Raw genomic sequence first — 21,138 nt, forward strand, 5'->3', positions numbered from 1 at the left:
CATGAAAACATTTAAATAAACTTCGGAATAAATCAGAATCAGGAGATCAAATGAAGCACATTTTTGTTAATTCTGAACTGTGCTGTAAACAAATACCTTTATACAATTAAAACAAATAATTGCATTAGGTGATGCAATTTCCACACATCATCATCTGTGCACAATATAGTTTGATTTAAAAAACTGTATATCTGTGCAATGTAATGGTAATTTCAATAAAAAAATGTGTTGTCTGTAATGGCAGTGTGTTACCACACCATGCATACTCCCCTCCACTTTGCTCTGCACCACTCGACACCACTGCACCCTACTCTTTATCACTCCACTTTACGCCACTGCACTTTTCTCCAGTTTGAACCACTTCACATTATGCCACTGCACTCTAAGCTACTTCACACTATGCCTCTCTACTCTACTCTGTACCACTCTACTCTATGCCAATGCACTTCACGCCTCTCTGCACCACTGCGCTCTACTCCTCTGCATGCCATACCACTCCAGTCTGGGCCACACAACTCCACTCTATGCCACTCTGCAACACTGCACTGTACGCCATTGCACTCTATGTTAATACACTCTATGCTACTGCACTTTACTCTGTAACACTCAACTCTATGCCCCTGCACTCTACATCAATACACTGTACGTCACTCTAATCTACTCTGCACCTTTGCACCCTATGCCACAGCACTCTACAAACCTTTACTCTAGGCCATCACACTCTATGCCACTCTTTGCAAGTCCACTCTACCCTGCACATCTCGACCCTAAGCCACTTCACTCTACTGTGAAACAATCTACTTTATGCTACTGCACTCTGTGCCACTGCATTCTATGCCACTGCACTCTACCCTGCACCTCTCCACTCTATGCAACTGCACTCTACTCTGAAACAATCTATTCTACGCCACTGCACTCTATGCCACTCTGACCACTGTGCTCTAGTTTAATGCACTCTACACTACTGCAGGCTGACACTCTACTCTGCAACACTGCACTGCCCGCCACTATATTCTACACCACTCTACTCTGTACTACTACATTTTGCACCAGTCGACTGTATGCCACTCTGCTCTGCCCCATGCCACTCTATGCCTCTGCACGCTACACCAGTGAACTCTAAACAATAACACTGTATGCCACTGCCCTTTATTTTGCACCACTGTGCTATATGCCACTATTCTCTGTACCACTCTACACCACTGCACTGACATTCTACAACACTGCACTCTACACCACTCTACTCTGTACTACTACATTCTGTGCCACTGCACGCTATGACACTGCACTGTGAATCACTGCACTCTACACCACTGCACTCTAGGCACTATACTCTACTCTGCACTGCACCACTCTACAATGCTCCCCTCTGCACCACTCTATGCCACTGCACTCTATGCCACGAGTCTACTCTGCACTCTATGACACTGCACCACTCTCCATTACTGCACTCTCTGCCACTCTATTGTATGCCACTCTACTCCACAGCACTCTATGCTAATCTACCCCATGCCACTTTATGCCACTGCTCTCTGCACCAATGCACTCTAAACAACTGCACTGTATGACACTGCCCTCTACTCTGGACCACTGTACTCTACGCCACTGCTCTCTGTGCCACTCTACATCACTGCACTGACACTCTACTCTGGAACATTGCACTCTCTGCCACTGTACTGTACACCAATCTACTCTGTACTTCTGCATTCTATGCCACTGTACTCTATGCCACTCTACTCTGCATCACTCCACTCTACGCGTCTGCACTCTACAGTACTATACTCTACTCTGCACTGCACCACTCTACACTACGCCACTGCACTCTCTGCCACATGAGTATACTCTGCACTCTATGCCACTGCACCACTCTACACTACTGCAATCTCTGCCACTCTATTGTATGCCACTCTACTCCACTGCACTCTGTCACTCTACTCCGTCCCACGCCACGCCACTCACTGCACTCTGCGCCAATGCACTCTACGCAACTGCACTGTACCCCACTGCACTGTACTCTGCACCACTACGCCACTGCTCCTATGCTACTCTCCTCCACCCCACACTACTATGCAACTACCTTTTAGCCATGCTGAACAGCAGCCACTCTGGTGTATAACATGGCTAAAACACATTAGCAAAGTCAATAACTCTTTCATTGACAAGACCTATTGGCTTTGCCAATGTTTGTTAGTACTATAAGGTTCCGATGTCCCTGAAAGAACTGTGAATGTGTACGTCCTTATTTCAAACATGCATTTGACGCCTTGTCAGGGGTAGTAAGCACTATATAAATACAATTACATCAGAATATAGGCAGCTGCAAAATGCGCAAATACATTTCAGTTAAATTTAAAAAAGTGCTTCTCAAATACAGATTTGAATAATATGCAGTTTATACATAGTACTAACATTCTTTATAACACTCCATTAAAACCACACACTCCACAGCTCACCTTGGAACACCCTTAAGGCACTTCTCTAAAAGAAAATGCCTTTGCCATCAGAAAGCTTCCAGTGACTCCTTTGGTGAAAGTCAATGCAGGTTTTCAAGCCCCTTTGCATTTGCAGATTGCCCACATTTGCATTTCTTCAGGGGAGGAGACACCCTGGCAAGAAGGCCTTTTCTTTTCTGTCGGCCCCTCCCTCCCTCAGAACACAGGAGACCCCCTGCCTTTCAGGTCAGCTTCAGAAACTAACCTGCCCGTAATTTCGCTTTGCCCTCCTTTGTCCTTTAGGTGAAAGGCTAAAATTACGGACAAATGCCGTCCGTTAAGCCTTTCATCACGGACAACGGACAGCAGGGCAAAATTACGAGCAGTCCGTGAAATTTACGGATGGGTGGTCACCCTATACCGTGCTAGTGCTGCTTCTCGATCATCTGTGAGCTACAACGGCTGGAATGCATTTGCCTTCAAGAGGGAAACACTTTCCAAAATGCTATTCTAAATTACCTCCTTCGTGTCCACCCACCTTCGTTTTCTATCTATCCCTCCCCCACTTTCACTTCCTCTAACCCCTTATTCCCCCTCATCTCATATCAGAACACACTTTCCCACAACACGTATCACAAGTCTTGAAACGGGCTTGCGCAAGCGCAATGGGTGAGGCTTACATTGCTGGTGCAACTGCTGTACATATTCTTTATCCTTGAGTAGAATGCGCTGCTGCTCTCTGTGCAGTAAAGTTCCTTGGACGTAAGGGAAGCTTGGATAGCGGCTCCAGATTATGTGCCTGTTCTGTGCCTGAGAAAACATGCACATCTACTACCCGTGTTTTACCTGTTGCGTAGGTGTGGGAGTCTTAGAGGACTCGGCGCTGCTGTCATCTCCTCTGTACTTTATATGTGCGCTCGGTAAAACTGCGTCACCTCTACTCCTGCTGTACTATGGCGCGTGTTAATGAAGCTTGGTTAAAAAAGAAACTTTTTCCAAACAAGATCAAAGAATGATTGCCTCATGAATGCTTGCTTGTTTAGGTGGCAACATCCATATTGCTCTGGCCTCTGCTTGTCACATTTAGAGGAATTGTAAAATAAATCGATTGTAATATCTATTACAGAAGTGTCACGATTTATCACAGTAGGGTATTGGCGTCACAACTAGACTCATAAAATTGTTTCTGGTTTTACACGGAATTCCATGCATTCCAGAAACAATGCCTGAAGTACACTACGTAACACATTTACTCTGGTAAACACGTATAGCTGGTTATAACAATAATATTTCTGTCTGCCCTACACCCATTGTTCATCTGCCAACAGCTGCCATCTCCTTCCACATATGGTACCACATTTGTCCTCCCTTTCTTTCCCTTTTCTGTGTCTCCCCTTCCTAGGTCGGACCCAGGACCCGACCTGGAGTACCCTCCCTCATCTGCCCATCACCCCGTCCCACTGTCCCCTACAGCTGTGAGTGGTCGGCTCCTGCTTGCCACCCCCTGGAAGTCGAGTGACCTGCTGTCTGCGCTCACACGGGACTGGACTTCTCTGGAATACGGCACGACGCGGGCACCGGGAGACCTGCACACAAGCTGAAGAGATCTTACATCAAGGACTGCCTCCGAAACCAACACAGGTCTTAAGGGAGCCCGTGGGTGAGTGCTGTCCGACTGTCACACGTGTGCAATGGGCCAGGGCAGACGCAGGGGAGGGGCAGCAGAGAGAAAACCATATGAAGCTGAGCATTAGCTTTAATTCTGTTCAAGCAACATGCGTGAAAAGAGATTTAAGCGACGCAGATCTGCAGATACTGCCTGACAGACTGACGAGCAGACAGAGTTAAAGAGGCAGAAAGAGAGCTGGTGAGGTGCAGCTAGAGGGAGGGAGCGCGATAGAGAGGGAGAGCAACAGAGAGGTACATAGACAGACGCGGATATACACCTAGACAGATTACAGCACTGGAGAGATAGATAGATAGATAGATAGATAGATAGATAGATAGATAGATAGATAGATAGATAGATAGATAGATAGATATGGATTATTTATAGTTCTACAGAAGTTGTGATATTTATACATATTATGGAGCTGGCAATGAGACTTCTGTAAATGTTACATGGCAAATCCGGGCTCCGAGGTCATTTTTAGAGGCCTAAGACGGTGAATCCCTCCCCCTTAACCCTTCAATGCAAACGTTTTATATTGGTCTAATATTATATTTTGGAGAACAAGGTTTGCTCAGCGCTAGGCACACAATGTCCCAACATTTATAAATTTGTGTTGCGATTTAGCTATAGTCATAGTGATAGAGGGTGAGACTGTGAAAGAGGCGACATATTCTCTTTTTTTCATTCTCTCCATGGCATGTAATGCAATGTACCTATTATTGCTAGATATTTTGAAATATGACCTCACTTTCTATTGCTCATGTAATTTTAATTCCATATTTGTTTTGTATATATCAGCACATGATTCCTGACATGATCTGCGTCTTAAAGCTGAAACGTTACAGGTTATGTGATGTACTGTTTGTCATGGCTTTATTTCTCTTTTAAAACATAAAAAAAATATTCTGGAAAACATTAGTTTTAAAGAGGTTGTGACAGCTTGATAAAACTATCACGAGAAAGAGGCTCAGATAGAGCAGGACAGATAAGAGTGAGGCAAACATGAATGTAGAAGTCTAGAGATCACTAGAAAAAGAGTCAACAGAGAAGAAATGAGATGAAAAATGTGGAGCAAAATAAATGTATGCTAGGCAGAGAGAAATAAGTACATGAAGATAATTGACTCGCAATAGGTGGACAGAGTGAAAGAAAGAGGGAAATACAAGACAAAGAGGCATAGCTGGATTGACCTTCAGACACACACACAGAGGTCGGCCCATGAAAAAGCATACAAGAAGATGAAATGATGCTTATATTTATGAATTTATTTGTGGAGTTTTGTACAGCGCTAAACCTCATCTTGCGGTCTCTACATAGCGATTGCATGCAACTTTACATAATTATATTTTATCAGTCTATGAATCTGTGTGGGATTAAAGGCCTGTTTCCAGAAAGAAGTGACGATTCTCCCATTTTAGGGCGTTCATCTCCTCCGCGCAGCAGACAGAAGGCTGCTTTCTTTTGCCTTTTTACATGCAGATATCCCTGGGCTTTATCACTATCTGAAGAGCTTGTAATAGTGTCAGAAGTTTGTTTGTAACAGTGTCAAAAGTGGCCTGCGTGGGTCTCTTGTGTCACAGAGAAGACAGGTGAGGACCACACAGAGGCCTAAGTAGCCCACCAATCCAATATGTGCTTAATTCATACACATACCTCCTACCAATAGCTACTTCTCGGTACAACTAAAGTGGTTCCACGCCTGGTGGACTTCAGAGATCTGTAAATAGCACACGCTTGCCGCCCCACTAGGAACATTTAAATATGGAGCATTCAGATGGGACTACATGTGTAACCTGAACTGTAGCTTAATCCGCTTGTATTGGGATAGATGACTTGGGAAAGCTCCAGAAATAGTGGGTAACCTTACCCTTAACATGGCGGCAATGTTAGGTATGACGTTCATGCTGAATGAAGAAGACTTTTATCTCTAGTAGCCTGTTCCGACTGCCCAGTAAGTTAACCCATCACATCCGAGTACTGCAGAAATCGGTTTGCAATCTGCAGGTCACAGGTTTGCAAGAGGACAGGTCTTGCTCAGCCTTTTGTCAGTTGGAATTTAATAAAGTAAGTGCCACTGGGTTGGGTAATAATCACATCTGTTATTTAAAGTGCTACACCTGTAATGCTTGTATGATAAGCAATTTTTAAAATCAAACATTTATTATACTTATTTCTGGAATTTTTGAAAATAATATTTTTTGCATTGAAAATTGTATTAATGTTCTGAAATTAAACAGTTTTGTACAGAAAGAGCTCAATTATTAGTTAGCATTGTATGATAATTCATCTTGTTTCAATCATCTAAGTAGATGTTAGGAACCTTCTAATTGGACGCACTAGTAGAGACGTATAACCTGAAACAGACTTGTAATAAGTGTTTTTTTTTAAGGTGCATTGGGCCAAAATGTCTACTCTAACTGGGTCATGGAGCTAGAGTAATTGAAGGTCGGAAAACAGGGGTATAATAAGGTTTTGTCAAATAAAATACAGTCCTGTAACCTAAGAATGGAGCCTTTCGTGCAACTTCAAGAAGGCCCTCATTTCACACTGATTACTGCTAGGTTCGCTTTTGACGACTCCTGAAGTGGTAACTGTTTTAGTTGCATTTTGATCTTTACGTTGAAACCTTGCAAGGGTGTAAATGAAAACAAATTGCACCATGCATTCAGTTATCATACCCCTCATTTTCTAAGCACCACGTTTGTTCAACTGTGCATAGATTTAGCTTTTTGGGGCTAAAGAGAAAATACATTTGCTTCAATTTCAGCTTAAAAACAACAACACTGTGAAGGAAACTATTTTCATCAGTGTCAAGGAGCCAAAATGTAAACGGTGTGCACTTGTGGGCTTTGCCACTGAAGCGAACGTGTACTTTCAATAGCAGAAATCATGTGCATGCACTGTCCAAAAAATATGCAGATGATACTGAATAATCGTGATCACATCAGAAGCAACCTGCTGATTACCACGTCTGTAGAGTACAAAAAAGCCATATCCACCCCCTGAAATGAATTACAGGTTACCTGAGGAGATGGTTATTTTCAGACATGGTCGTGCACACTAAGGCGGCCATTCTGACCGCGGCGGTCGGCGGTCGCCGCCCGCCAAGCGGTTCCCGCCGAAAGACCGCTCCGCGGTCAAAAGACCGCGGCGGCCATTCTGGCTTTCCAGCGGGGCCGGCGGGCGACCGCCAGAAGACCGCTGGCCGGCCCAGCGGGAAAGCCCCTTCAACAATGAAGCCGGCTCGGAATGGAGCCGGCGGAGTTGCAGGGGTGTGACGGGTGCAGTGGCACCCGTCGCGATTTTCACTGTCTGCAAAGCAGACAGTGAAAATCTTTGTGGGGCCCTGTTAGGGGGCCCCTGCACTGCCCATGCCAGTGGCATGGGCAGTGCAGGGGCCCCCAGGGGCCCCACGGCACCCGTTCCCGGCATCCTGGTTCTGGCGGTGGACACCGCCAGAAACAGGCTGGCGGGAAGGCGGTCGGAATCCCCATCGCGGTGCTGCAAGCAGCGCCGCCATGGCGGATACCCTGGGCCAGCGGGAAACCGGCGGGAAACCGGCGGGAAACCGCCGGCTCCCCTTTTCTGACCGCGGCTTTACCGCCGCGGTCAGAATCGCCCAGGAAGCACCGCCAGCCTGTTGGCGGTGCTTCCGCCGCCCTCCGGGTCAGAATGACCCCCTAAATGCCTTGATTCTTATAGTAGGTGGGAAGTTTGATTGTAGCTGTTCTCAAAGACTGTTAACTTTTTGAAAGTTCACAGGAGGTCATGGTGAATGGAACTATAGATGCCCCTGAAATGAAATACTAACTAAGCTCAGTTTTCGGTAGAGTAAAATTCGCAGTCTCGCAATAGGAAAGCCAGAAAGTTACTGTGAGAACTCTTTCTGAAATATATCACTCAGTGGTGAACTCTTCCATAGGTCTCACATTTGGAGGAGGCAGATGGCGAATATCTGAAATGTAGGTACATTGATTACTAAAAGTAAAACTTAAAATATTATTTAAAGAATTGTAAATATTAATAACTATATAGAATATTAACATGGTCTAATGTGACTCACACGGAGGGGAAGAGTGTCATCGGAGATCCAACATGGAGTGGGATAGATAGGAATGGGGTTGTTTGAATTGGGGTCAATTGGGATGTGTGGGTACATTGAAGTGGAGTGGAGTTTGGTAGATCGGAGTGGGGCAGATTGGGTTAGAGTTTGGTAGATTGGAGTGGAGTGGACTGTGGGAAGATTCGAGTGGGGAAGATTAAGATGGGATAGATTGGAGTAAGGTAGTTTGCAGTGGAGTAGGTTGAGGTAGATTGAAGTGGGGTGGGTTGGGGTGGAGTCAGTTAGATTGGATTGGAGCAGGGTATATTTGAGAGTGGTGTGAGGTAGACTGGAGTGAAGTGGGGAAGATTGGGGAAAGTGGATTGGAGTGTGGTAGATTGGGGTAAAGTGGAGTAGGGTAGATTAGGTGGATTGGAGTGGAGCAGACAGGAGTGGAGTTGGATAGATTGGAGTGGAGTCAAGATTGGAGTGAAGTGAGACAGAGTGGTGAAGAGTGGAGTGGGGTAGACTGGGAATGGAGTGAAGTGGGGTAGATTACAGTGGAATGGGGTAGATTGGATGGATTAAAGTAGGGTAGGTTGGAATGGAGATGGGTAGATGGGAGTGGGATGATTGGAGTGTGGTTGTTTGGAGTGGGGTAGAGTGGAGTGGTGTAGATTGTAGTGGAATGAGGGAGACTGTAGTAGAGTGGGATGGACTGGAATGGAGTGGGGTTGATTGGAGCGGAGTGAATTAGAGTGGAGTATATTGGGGTGGGGTGGGGTGGAATGTAGTAGATAGGGGTAGATCGGAATGGGGTAGATTGGAGTTGGGTAAATAGGACTATGGTATATTGGGATGTGCTGGAGTAGACTGGAGTGAGGTGGAGTGGGTTAGATTTGAGTGGAGTGTGGTAGATTGGAGTGGAGTGTGGTAGATTGGAGTGAGGTGGATGGAGTGAAGTGGAGTGGGGTAGATTTGAGTCGAGTGGAGTGTGGTAGAGTGTAGAGTGTAGTGGAGTAGATTGGAGTGGAATTTTCGGGTGTATTTGTGTGTGGTAGATTGGAGTGAAGTGAGGTAACCTGTGGTAGATTGAAGTGGGGTAGTTTGGAGTGCAATAGATTAGAGTGGAGAGGATTTGGTTAGATTGCAGTGGAGTGGAGTAGATTTGAGAGAAGTGGGATAGATTTGGGTAAAATATTTTAGTGGAGCAGGGCAGTTTAGAGTGACTGAGTGGGTTACACTGGATCGTAGTGGAGTGGATTGGGGTAGATTGGAGTAGAGTGGGTAGACTGGGGTAGATTGAAGTGAGGTAGACTGGAGTGGGGTAAATTGGAGTGGGGTGGGATAGATTGGAATGGGGTAGGTCGGAGGTGGTAGATTAGGGTGGGGTAGACTAGAGTAGACTAGGGTAGTTTTGGTGGAGTGTGGTAGACTTGGTGGAGTGTAGTAGATTGGAGTAGGTTGTAGAGAAGTGAAGTGGGGTAGATTGGAGTGGAGTTGGATATATTGGAATGGAGTGGGGTAGATTGGAGTGGAGGGGTAGATTGAAGTGAAGTGGGGTAAGTGATGTGGAGTGGAGGGGTGTAGAGAGGAGGGTGTAGAGTGGAGTTGCATGTTGTGTTGTGGAGTGAGCGGCACAGAGTGGAGTGGCATGTCGTAGAGTGGAGTGTCATAGAATGGAATGGAGTGGCATAGAGGGGCATAGGGTGGAGTATGCGTGGTATGGTAGTGCACTGCCATTACAAACAACACATTTTCAATTGAAATTACAATCACATTTGCACCAAAATGCAGTTGTACTGAGCAGAAACAATATGTGCAAATGTCATCACCTAGTGTATTGAGGTGTTTTGATCGCAATAAAATATTTGTTTACACCTCACTTCAGAATTACAAAAATTATATCTCATTTGTTTTTGAGACATCAGTACAGTTAATTTTGTGTGTGCTAGAAAAAAAAAATCCTACACCCGGTCCTCACACATGGGTACTCAGCAGGATTGTCGCATAAACTCTCTCACTTTGAAGTCAGAGAAAGAAGACAGAGCCTGTTGATATTTGACCTCTGTCTTTGAATGCACGGCAAATGTGACAAGATAAGAACAAGATTTAAAGGCATGTTTACAGAAAGTGAATTCATGGAAGAACAGAATGAAGAATGTTTGGGCAATAGGAGGAACGAACAACAAATAAATCTAGAAAATAGCCAGACTATGTAAGTTACAGACCACAAAACCAATGGTCAGCCATGGACAGAATGCATTCGCAGGAAAGTTTCAGAATGCCCACAAGAAGTTGTAAGCAAACCAGACAGTAGACCTAAAAAGACCGATGCCATGTCAGAGGAGAACCCTTGTGATGATTTATAATTGGACTAAACTATGCCTATGGCACAGCATCTTTGGAAGGGAGCTCTCCCACTTTGTGCTAAAAAATGCTGCCTTGTCAAGGATATAATATGTAATTTGCCAACATGTCAGGTAGTGGGATGGGGTGGGGGTTCAGAGACTGGGTGGGCTGCTGCCTTTTAGTGTTGTTTCACCAGTAGCTGTTTGCTGTGCAATATTGGTGTATACCGTTAATGTAATTACATTGCTGTTATGCCTCTTGTGGTTATTGTTTGCGAGGAGAATTGTTTCAATTCATAATAGCCAAATCCTCAGTACCACAGGCAAACAGCTCCTAGTTCTGTTATGTCATCCACCATGTAAATAGAAAAAGGGTATGAGAAAGTATCGACTAGTTGAGACAGGGTGTGACTGCTCGCTCCGCTACCTGAACGAGTATGTTATCACAAAGTACCTGACATGACATCAGTTACTACAGTGTCCTTCAATATACAGGGAATCAATTCCCTAATAAAATGAAAGGCTTTGGTAAAATAGTTAAAAGACAAACATGTTTATATTGCCTTGATTCTGAAAAAGCATCTCTTAAGAACAGATATATATTGATTACAGCATTATTGGTACTCGCATCAGTTGCACTCCACATACCAAAGAAAGGAAGTGTAATAGACATTCTTGGTAAGCCATGATCCAGCACTAACTATACATAGCAAATACACAGATGAGGAGGGAATGTGTCAGGCCTACGGGGCAAGGTAGGATCGCAAGTGATCACCCTTCTTTTTATTTTGTAGCACAAATGAAGGTAGCAAGGGCTTTTTCTTCTAACCCTTCCCCATTCTAGCAGAGATTACAAAGGACAGCTTGGTAGGGTGGGGGCCATTTATTATTATACTATAGCTGGAACATGATAGATCGGTAGCAAGGTACAACACCCAAACCACAACAAAAGCACTACTGCAAAGAACTGATGATTTAAATCTGAGAAACATATGAAAGAATTACATGGAAAGGAGAGAGACCACACCTACTTCTCCAATATAAACACGACACATACTGAAATACATTTCTTTTTGTTACATGTGCCCTGAGAGAAGTAGCAATAGAGACCAAAGCAGGTGCCCAAACTCTTTTGAGCCATGCCCCTGTTACGTGAACTTCAGATATTTCTGCGCCCAGAAGACCCTAAGTCCCTATGCGGCATGTAAATGAAATGGTATCACAGGATCTGACCTTGCGAAATGCTGTAAATACATCCTTGGAACACTATTTAGAGTATAATGACAATACGGAAGTCACATGGGGCATCGTTTGAGATGCAGCCAAGGCTACTATATGAGGGGAATTAATATCTCATACAACTACCTTTATCAAGTTTGCCAAGGAGAAAAATGCACATCTAGGAAAGGAACTACACAAGCTCAAAACACAACATAAAAACATGGTGTCCCTGAAGGTATATAGAAAGCTGAGTACGTATATTAAGAGAAATGCAGCTAGAACGCAAGATAAAATGATTAGAAGGATTCCACTAAAAGCTGCTATAAATCAATCACGAATATTAGAAGAAGAGGGAGAGAGCTAACTAAATATTGACATATAGGATTACATAAAAGCAAACAAGGAATCATATAAAATAGATTAAAGACTAAGGGGGTTATTCTAACTTTGGAGGAGTGTTAATCCGTCCCAAAAGTGACGGTAAAGTGACGGATATACCACCAGCCGTATTACGAGTTCCATAGGATATAATGGACTCGTAATACGGCTGGTGGTAAATCCGTCACTTTTCCGTCACTTTTGGGACGGATTAACACCTCCTCCAAAGTTAGAATAACCCCCTAAATTGGTAATATGCATAAAGATATCAAAGGCAGCTTAAGATTTTTTTTATCATTACTAAGGCCCTCTAACAACCAGACCATCTAGATCATCTAGATAGTACAAACCGAGGCGAATACATGGCGGTGTTCACATTTCCACATACTGACCTGCAAATGTTGGAAGAGAAAGAATGGCTGAAGTGAGAATAGCAATAACTCATCCCTCCAAGAATACATCTCCGGGCCCTGGTGGATTCACAATTTTGTTTTATAAGGCCTTTTGAGACTTTTTGTGCAACCACCTTGCAAGGGTAACTCATTTCTTTCATCTCACTCTATCTTGAATTTTAATGCAAAAACCCGCACTTACATTCTGGTTGCCAAGTTAACTGATATATGGCCCTTGTTGGTATCTGACCTTCAAGTGAGCTTCATAATAAACTTACAGACTAGCAATATCACACCTAATTCTGAAACTAATCAATACTGCAAAATGCTGTAATGATCTTTCTCTCACTAGATGCTGAGGAAGTGTTTAACCGGGTAGATTGGTGCTACATGTCGAAGGTGTTGGGGAAAATGGGGATAGGCCCAAATATGAACTCAGTATTCTAGCAAGTTACAAAACTCCTACAACCAGAATACAGATCAAAAGAAAATTCGCAAACCAGACACCCTGGAAGAGGGGAATCAGACGTGCGTTTTATCTCTCCCCCTTTCTTTAATGTTGGAACCAATAATATACAAAATAAATAGTAACCAAGAAATAGCATTATAGTTGAGCAGGATAGGTGCAAGCTAACACTTTTTGTAGCTGATGTTTCATGTTTTCTGACTAATCCAGAAAGGGAGATTCTTGCTCTGTTGAAATAATTAGAAACGTTAAATTGAACCACACAAAATCGCAGAGCATATGCATAGCAGATACCACAAGCAGTAGCAAAATCATCTTTGATATGGACTCAAGGGCCCATAAAATATTTGGGACTCAATTTCGAGAACTATACAAGTGCAACTTTATCCTATTGCTTATAAAAGACCTGCAGCAGTGAAGCAAATTAGAAGTGTCATGTATCAAAAATATACTTTGTTACTTTATTTCTAGAACCAAAAGGATCCTTGCTGCAGGTAAGTACAGTTTCGGTAATGTATTGCTTTCAAATATCAAATGCACTTTGTTTAGAATTCTCAAGTAAAACAGTTTCCAGGTAAGTAATGCTTTTCAGTTTGAAAAGTGGAATTTCTCATAGAGAGCAATGCAATCCTATGGGAGGAAAAGTAACAAAATAATTCACAGGTAAGTACTCGACTTACGATCCCAGTCTTTGGGGGTTAAGGTGTCCACAGGGCAAAGTTTAGGAAGACACTAAGGGTGCACCCCCAGCAACACGGGCCCAGCTGGGTGTAGAGGTCAAATTTGTAGTTGGGCGCTCAATGGAATCCTACGGACACAGAGGGCACCTAGAAAGACACTACTTGCAGGTAAGTACCCATGACTTCATGGCACCGACCTGTGGGGGTTAGCTCAGCACCGGGAGGGCCATAGGTCAGCACCAAACTCACACCCTCAGTGGCACAGGGGCGGCCGGGTGCAGGGTGAAAACACAGCGTCGGACACCCAATGCTTTTTAAAGAGGGAACCCCGAGAGTCACAAAGATACTTCAGGCGTTATCCTGGAAATCAAATGAAGAAAACCAACTCCTGGACAGGTAAGTAGAGAGCTCACTGGACATTGCTGGAACATTGGTTGGGTTTCATAAGGCGAGGGTGCTGCGGGTGCAGGGGTACCTTTAGGCTGTGGGAAATCTTCAACAGAGCCGGTTGCGGTCAGGGAGGCCCTCTGGATTTAGGTTGTAGGCATAGTTGTGTTGGCCAGGAGAGGTCGACCCAGGGTGGAATCGAGGCTAGAATCACCTGGGGACCTTCTCAGGACCAGTGGACCACTTGGACATGGGCCGTGGGCGTCGAGTGCAGACTGGGCAGGACTTGCGGAGCCGGGGTAGTTCTAGAGTCCCTCTTGGAGGTTTCTTTGTAGACAGGGCTGCTGTCCTCTGGAGATCTTGGCCCTGGGGTAGGCAGGCAGTGCTCTGGGGGTTTGTAGAGGTCACTGGTCCTGCAGGATGAGTCGTCTTCTTGCAGCAGGATTCTTGAAGCTGCAGACAGGCCAGTACGGCTGGGGCCAAATCAGTTGTCATCTGGAGTCTTCTCTGCTAGTGTGGCTGTTCAGTTCTTCTTCTTCTTTCAGGTTGCCAGGAATCTGAAGAGCAAGGTTCGGGGGTGTCCCTAAATGCTACATTTAGGGATGTTACAGGGGTCAGAGGGCAGTAGCCAATGCCTACACCCTTCCTCTGCCCACTCCCTTTGAGAAGGGGGACACATTCCCAAACCTATTGGCTGATATGCTGCAAAGCAAGATGGAGGATTCTTCCAGGAGGGGTTCACCTCAGTTCTGAGCACCCTAGGGGGGGTCCAAGCTGGAGTGGGCACACCAACCTGTGTTTACTAATATTCCCACCGGACCTGTCCCCAAAAGTGGGGCTTGGTCTGGGGGGGCGGGCATCTCCCACTATTTGGAGTGCCCTGGGGCAGTGTAACATGAGGCAGGAACCTTTGAGGCTCATCACCACGTGTTGCAGTTCCTGCCCAGAGCAGGCTTTGTTCCTGACCCCAGAGAGCACAAAGGCTCTCACCTCATGGGGTCAGAAACTTGTCTGTTAGTGAAAGGCTGGCACAGACCAGTTAGCCTTACACTAAAGGGTTGGGTGAAATACAGGGGGCATCTCTAAGATGCCCTCTGTGTGCATTTTTTTAACAAATCCAACACTGGCATCTGTGTGGGTTTATTTGGCTGAGAAGTCTGACACCATACTTCCCAGTCTTTAGTGAAGCCATCTTGGAGCTGTGGAGTTTGTAATGACAGACTCCCATCCCATGTACCCAATATGGCCACATTGCTCTAAGAATGGACTTAGACACTTTAGGGGCCTATAGCCCATGCAGCTATGCCCTCACCTGTGGCACAGTGCCCCCTGCCTTATGGATGTGAGGCCTGCTAGAGGGGCGACTTACCTATTCCATAGGAAGTGGTTTGTGGGCATGGCACCCAGAGAGGGATGCCATGTCAACTTTACCTTTTTTCCCCCACCAACACACAAAATCTGCAATGGTCTTGTGCATGTGTTTGGTGAGGGGTCCCTTACGGTGGCATAATATGTGCTGCAGTCCTTAGATACCCTCCCTGGCCCTTGGTACCACTGGTACCTATTACAAGGGACTTAGGTGTGTGCCAGGGGTGTGCGAATTTTGGAAGCAATAGTACAGTTTAGGGAAAGAACACAGGTGCTGGGGCCTGGTTAGCGGGATCCCAGCACACACTCAGTCAAGTTAGCATCAGATATCAGGCAAAAAGTGTGTGGGGTGGGGGTAACCATGCCAAAAGGGGCACTTTCCTACTAACAGGAACACTAGTTTTGCCCCTTGTTTACCCTCTCTGTTCCCACTGCCAGCCTGTCTACCTGAACAAAGGAGCAAGCCTTTAGGATGGGATCTCCATTTGTCTACCAAAGGTGCCTTTGCTTTTGAAGCTTGGCTTCTGGGCCAACACCCTGAGTGGCTTCCAGCAAGGGAGAGGTAACGCCTCTCCTGTGGCAGGCTTCTATTGTTACAGAGCCTGGGAGCCATTCACACTGCTACCAAGAAGGGCAGAAGGCTGCCTGGTGGCCAGCAAAGTGTGAAGCCACTGGACAAACTGGGCAACACAGTGGCAACTTTCTAAAAGCTGCCTTTCCTTAAAAGTGACCTTAAATTTTCCTTGGGCATCAAGTCAGGTTTAATGCCAGGATTAACTTGATACCTCAAAGAAACCACTTCAGCAGTCCCATTCAGAAGTTAGCGGGTAACACAGTGTTAGACAATGGTGATGCTTACTTTTCCACAGCAAAAACAACATTTTGGAAGATTTGCTGTTAGGACATATTAAAAGCATATGTCCCACTTAGCAATATCCAGCTCCCTGTCTTAGGGCGCCACAGGAGTTCCTTAGGGGAGACATATATATTGCTAGTGTAAGTGGGGGCTTTGTATTGGTTTATATTACTAAGTTAACTAGCAGTTTAAAACTGTTCTTCCAGACTAGTGGCAGGCTGGGAGCCATTTTGTACTTTGCCACCCACAGGGTGGCACAGCCAGTGCTGCAGCCCTGGGGGGGGGGCTCTCTTTCTTATATACCCTGGGTCCCCTTGGTACCATATACTAGGGACATATAAGTAAGCCAGCTTATGCCAATTGGGGGTATTGAATTCAACATTCATTGTGTAAGGTGTTAGAACACTGGCAATTATGTCTCGTTAGCAGGCCTCAGTGCACTGCCAGAGTTGAAAAACCAACAGCATCGGTCCAAATATTTGGGGGTGGTCATGCAAAAAGAGGCATTTTCTTACGTGTCACATTACAAATACATACACTTGACATGCAAATACAATGTCAGCGCAAGGTCCGGGGCTCAAGATACAAAGCAGGACTTTTACACATGTGGGGTCAGTAGAAGACTGCACTCTAATCTGACACAGTGAAAAGGTTTGGTCATAAGGAAGGATTCACACCACCACCATTCTTGTGCCTTATCTAAGGCATAGACTGTAGTCTTATGCCCACTTTGAGAGCACACTTTTGGCTCCTATCCAGGTAAAGGATTTAAACCTTGCATTAGCAGGGACAGCCCTAGGCCTCTATGCACAAACTAGATTAGCATGATGGCAGGGCCGATAAAAAGTCTGGTTACCGTTTTCACATGCAATTGAGCACTCAAGGTAGGGGTATATGCCATTTCACCATGCATGAGAGACTCCAGTCCCTTCATAGCCACAGTGGCATGTAAGCAGGGATTTTCAAAATGGTGAAATGTAAAATGATCATGTTTCAGTAGAAGGAGTGACCTATTTTGTAAATGAATAACCTACATTATTTTTGTCATTTTTGCCCATACAGGGAGTCCAGAATTATTAGGCAAGTTGTATTTTTGAGGATTAATTTTATTATTGAACAACAACCATGTTCTTAATGAACCCAAAAAACTCATTAATATCAAAGCTGAATATTTTTGGAAGTAGTTTTTAGTTTGTTTTTAGTTTTAGCTATGTTAGGGGGATATCTGTGTGTGCAGGTGACTATTACTGTGCATAATTATTAGGCAACTTAACAAAAAAAAATATATACCCATTTCAATTATTTATTATTACCAGTGAAACCAATATAACATCTCAACATTCACAAATATACATTTCTGACATTCAAAAACAAAACAAAAACAAATCAGTGACCAATATAGCCACCTTTCTTTGCAAGGACACTCAAAAGCCTGCCATCCATGGATTCTGTCAGTGTTTTGATCTGTTCACCATCAACATTGCGTGCAGCAGCAACCACAGCCTCCCAGACACTGTTCAGAGAGGTGTACTGTTTTCCCTCCTTGTAAATCTCACATTTGATGATGGACCACAGGTTCTCAATGGGGTTCAGATCAGGTGAACAAGGAGGCCATGTCATTAGATTTCCTTCTTTTATACCCTTTTTTGCCAGCCACGCTGTGGAGTACTTGGACGCGTGTGATGGAGCATTGTCCTGCATGAAAATCATGTTTTTCTTGAAGGATGCAGACTTCTTCCTGTACCACTGCTTGAAGAAGGTGTCTTCCAGGAACTGGCAGTAGGACTGGGAGTTGAGCTTGACTCCATCCTCAACCCGAAAAGGCCCCACAAGCTCATCTTTGATGATACCAGCCCAAACCAGTACTCCACCTCCACCTTGCTGGCGTCTGAGTCAGACTGGAGCTCTCTGCCCTTTACCAATCCAGCCACGGGCCCATCCATCTGGCCCATCAAGACTCACTCTCATTTCATCAGTCCATAAAACCTTAGAAAAATCAGTCTTGAGATATTTCTTGGCCCAGTCTTGACGTTTCAGCTTGTGTGTCTTGTTCAGTGGTGGTCGTCTTTCAGCCTTTCTTACCTTGGCCATGTCTCTGAGTATTGCACACCTTGTGCTTTTGGGCACTCCAGTGATGTTGCAGCTCTGAAATATGGCCAAACTGGTGGCAAGTGGCATCGTGGCAGCTGCACGCTTGACTTTTCTCAGATCATGGGCAGTTATTTTGCGCCTTGGTTTTACCACACGCTTCTTGCGACCGTGTTGACTATTTTGAATGAAATGCTTGATTGTTCGATGATCACGCTTCAGAAGCTTTGCAATTTTAAGAGTGCTGCATCCCTCTGCAAGATATCTCACTATTTTTGACTTTTCTGAGCCTGTCAAGTCCTTCTTTTGACCCATTTTGCCAAAGGAAAGGAAGTTGCCTAATAATTATGCACACCTGATATAGGGTGTTGATGTCATTAGACCACACACCTTCTCATTACAGAGATGCACATCACCTGATATGCTTAATTGGTAGTAGGCTTTCGAGCCTATACAGCTTGGAGTAAGACAACATGCATAAAGAGGATGATGTGGTCAAAATACTCATTTGCCTAATAATTCTGCACTCCCTGTACATTGCCTAGCTCTATGTCACACCACTTAGATTGCCTATTCTGCTCACCTTCTCATATTTCATGTGGGTGTGTGTCTGTGTGTGTGTAAGTTACTCAGGTGAAGCATACGTGATGCATTATTCTGAATGAATCTCACACTTGTACAGTTACAGATACCGTTCTGGAGTCAGTCAACAAGAAAAATTCTGAAGAGTGGACATTATAGGAACAAGTAGCTATACCAAGACAACCATAATCTACAATGAATTGCATTATACCGTGTGCTAATATTAGTTTGGCAAGTTACTTCCTTATCCTGAGAACCGTACATCAAAACTGGTATCAGAGCCCTGTTATCCAGGAGCCACCACGTGCCATCACCATCCATACAGATCAAGACAGAACATTGTTTTCACACACATATCCTTTTGTCTGTCTCATGTATACAACCTCTTTGTTTCCCATCTTTACAAAATGTGAGGCTCCTCTACATGTAGCGCTTTAGAAAAAACAATATATACATGATTTCACCCCCCAGGGATTACTAGCCCTGGGTTCAGAATGGGGCCGATTTTAAATTTCCCCTCCAAAGATGGCCTCATTCATAGCTAACCGAATCGCACATCCATAGGAAAGTGTGCAGCGAGTTTTGCTTAACTACAGCATCTGTGTTTATAATCCCAGAGTTGAAATGCTTTAAACCCTGTAAAGAAGAGGCCTGTTCCAATTTGAAAGAACATCTCCAGTGAAAACGCCGGGTCTAGAACATTAGCGTAAGGATCAAGGCCCCTATTTATACTTTTTTAGCGCCGCATTTGCTTCGCTTTTTGACGCAAAAACGGCGCAAACTTACAAAATACAATTATATTTTGTAAGTTTGCGCCGTTTTTGCGTCAAAAAGCGGAGCAAATGCGGCGCTAAAAAAGTATAAATATGGGCCCAAACTTCATCCTCCTCTTTAAAAAGAGCGAAAAACGTGCGCTTTTGTGCTTAAACAAATGTTAATTGATATTATGAACTTGGGGCAGATACATTTGACCGCCAGTCAAAGATATCATTCACTAAACAGAACGAGCAGGGAGCACTGGTGCAGGGAAAAACTGCATCACTCATTTTAAAAACTGGAATACAAACATTGTGTGGAAGAAAATAATGGTAACTGCTGTTCTGGGAATTAACCAAGGGCATGCGAAGCTTCATTGACATGTTTCTTTTCAGATCACTTAGGCATACTTTTTAGATATGTTTCTGAAAAGGTAAAGGTTTGTGAGCTGTTCTTGTACCACAATTCTAAAGATTACAAATATTTAATAATTGTATCAGTAGGTGGACTTGAATTTAATTCAGTCATAGTCATAGCAGTGAATACAAGTGCCCCAGGTGTTCAAAAAGAATATTGTCAGATGTCAGTGGCTCACAAAAGGGGCATTCAGATAGTTAATCAAGTGAAATGAGTACTGATCCAGAGAGCTCGGGATGGGTGAAGAGCAGGGGCACATATTAGGAAAATCAGTGCTTTCTGCATTCTCTGAATCGCTTGCTCCTCATAATGGCTCATTTCCCCACTTTAAAACTGACGTTTCACGAAAGACTTACTCAAAAGAAGCAAACAAGTATAGTTTAAAAAACTGTACCATTCTTCAGAAGTGCATACGAGAAAGGCAATTTAACCAAAAATGGAATAGGGGAAAACTGGAGAAAATACAGATAAAGAGGCAATTGATTCTTAAGAGTCTGTTGATCAAAACTCACTCAGAACATGCACTTGTTGGATACGGGCCTTAATAGATAAGAGTGACTTTTGGTCACTGATGCTATGCCAGGAGACGAGCCATCGACCCATAGTGCAGGGTACTTTTGCCGAGGCCCAGAGTCTTCTGAATGTGCGTTTAGGCCCATGCAGCTCTATTTAAAAAAAGGAATCCTATCTCATCACTCCACACCTTGCTATGAGCTAACAGAAGTTCTCAAGAATAAAGACATCCCTCGTCTCCTGGGAACAGCCATGGCAAGACACTTTAAATATCTCAGAGGCTTGCGAGAGCTTGAGGAGAGGAGGGCCTTGCCACCTGTTTCTCAGAGGCAGAAGCTGTTGTGGACAGAGGAGCATGACAGGGTGTCAGTGACTCAGCTCTCAGACAGGAATTTTCTCCCAGACTCCAGCTGACATCGTCTTCATAGTAGTCGCATACAGACCTTGAAACTCTCAGTGGGTCACAACGTATAGCCCTCACAATATGAGATACATTTGAGGAAATGAGGCATCTGAAAGTGATTGCATTTCTGACTT

At 44.4% G+C, this 21,138-nt stretch overlaps 1 protein-coding gene across 1 annotated transcript in view; it reads left to right on the top strand.

Moving 5' to 3' along the window:
• The first annotated feature begins 3,981 nt into the window (after window positions 1-3,981).
• Window positions 3,982-21,138, top strand: part of IP6K3 (inositol hexakisphosphate kinase 3) — a 57,117-nt gene continuing 39,960 nt past the window's right edge. Inside the window, exon 1 of the mRNA XM_069238855.1 lies at window positions 3,982-4,092. The gene's annotated coding sequence lies outside the window, so the exon portion shown is untranslated. The remainder of the gene's footprint in view (window positions 4,093-21,138) is intronic.

The sequence above is a fragment of the Pleurodeles waltl genome, chromosome 6, assembly GCF_031143425.1.
Source record: "Pleurodeles waltl isolate 20211129_DDA chromosome 6, aPleWal1.hap1.20221129, whole genome shotgun sequence".
Lineage (NCBI taxonomy): Eukaryota > Metazoa > Chordata > Amphibia > Caudata > Salamandridae > Pleurodeles > Pleurodeles waltl.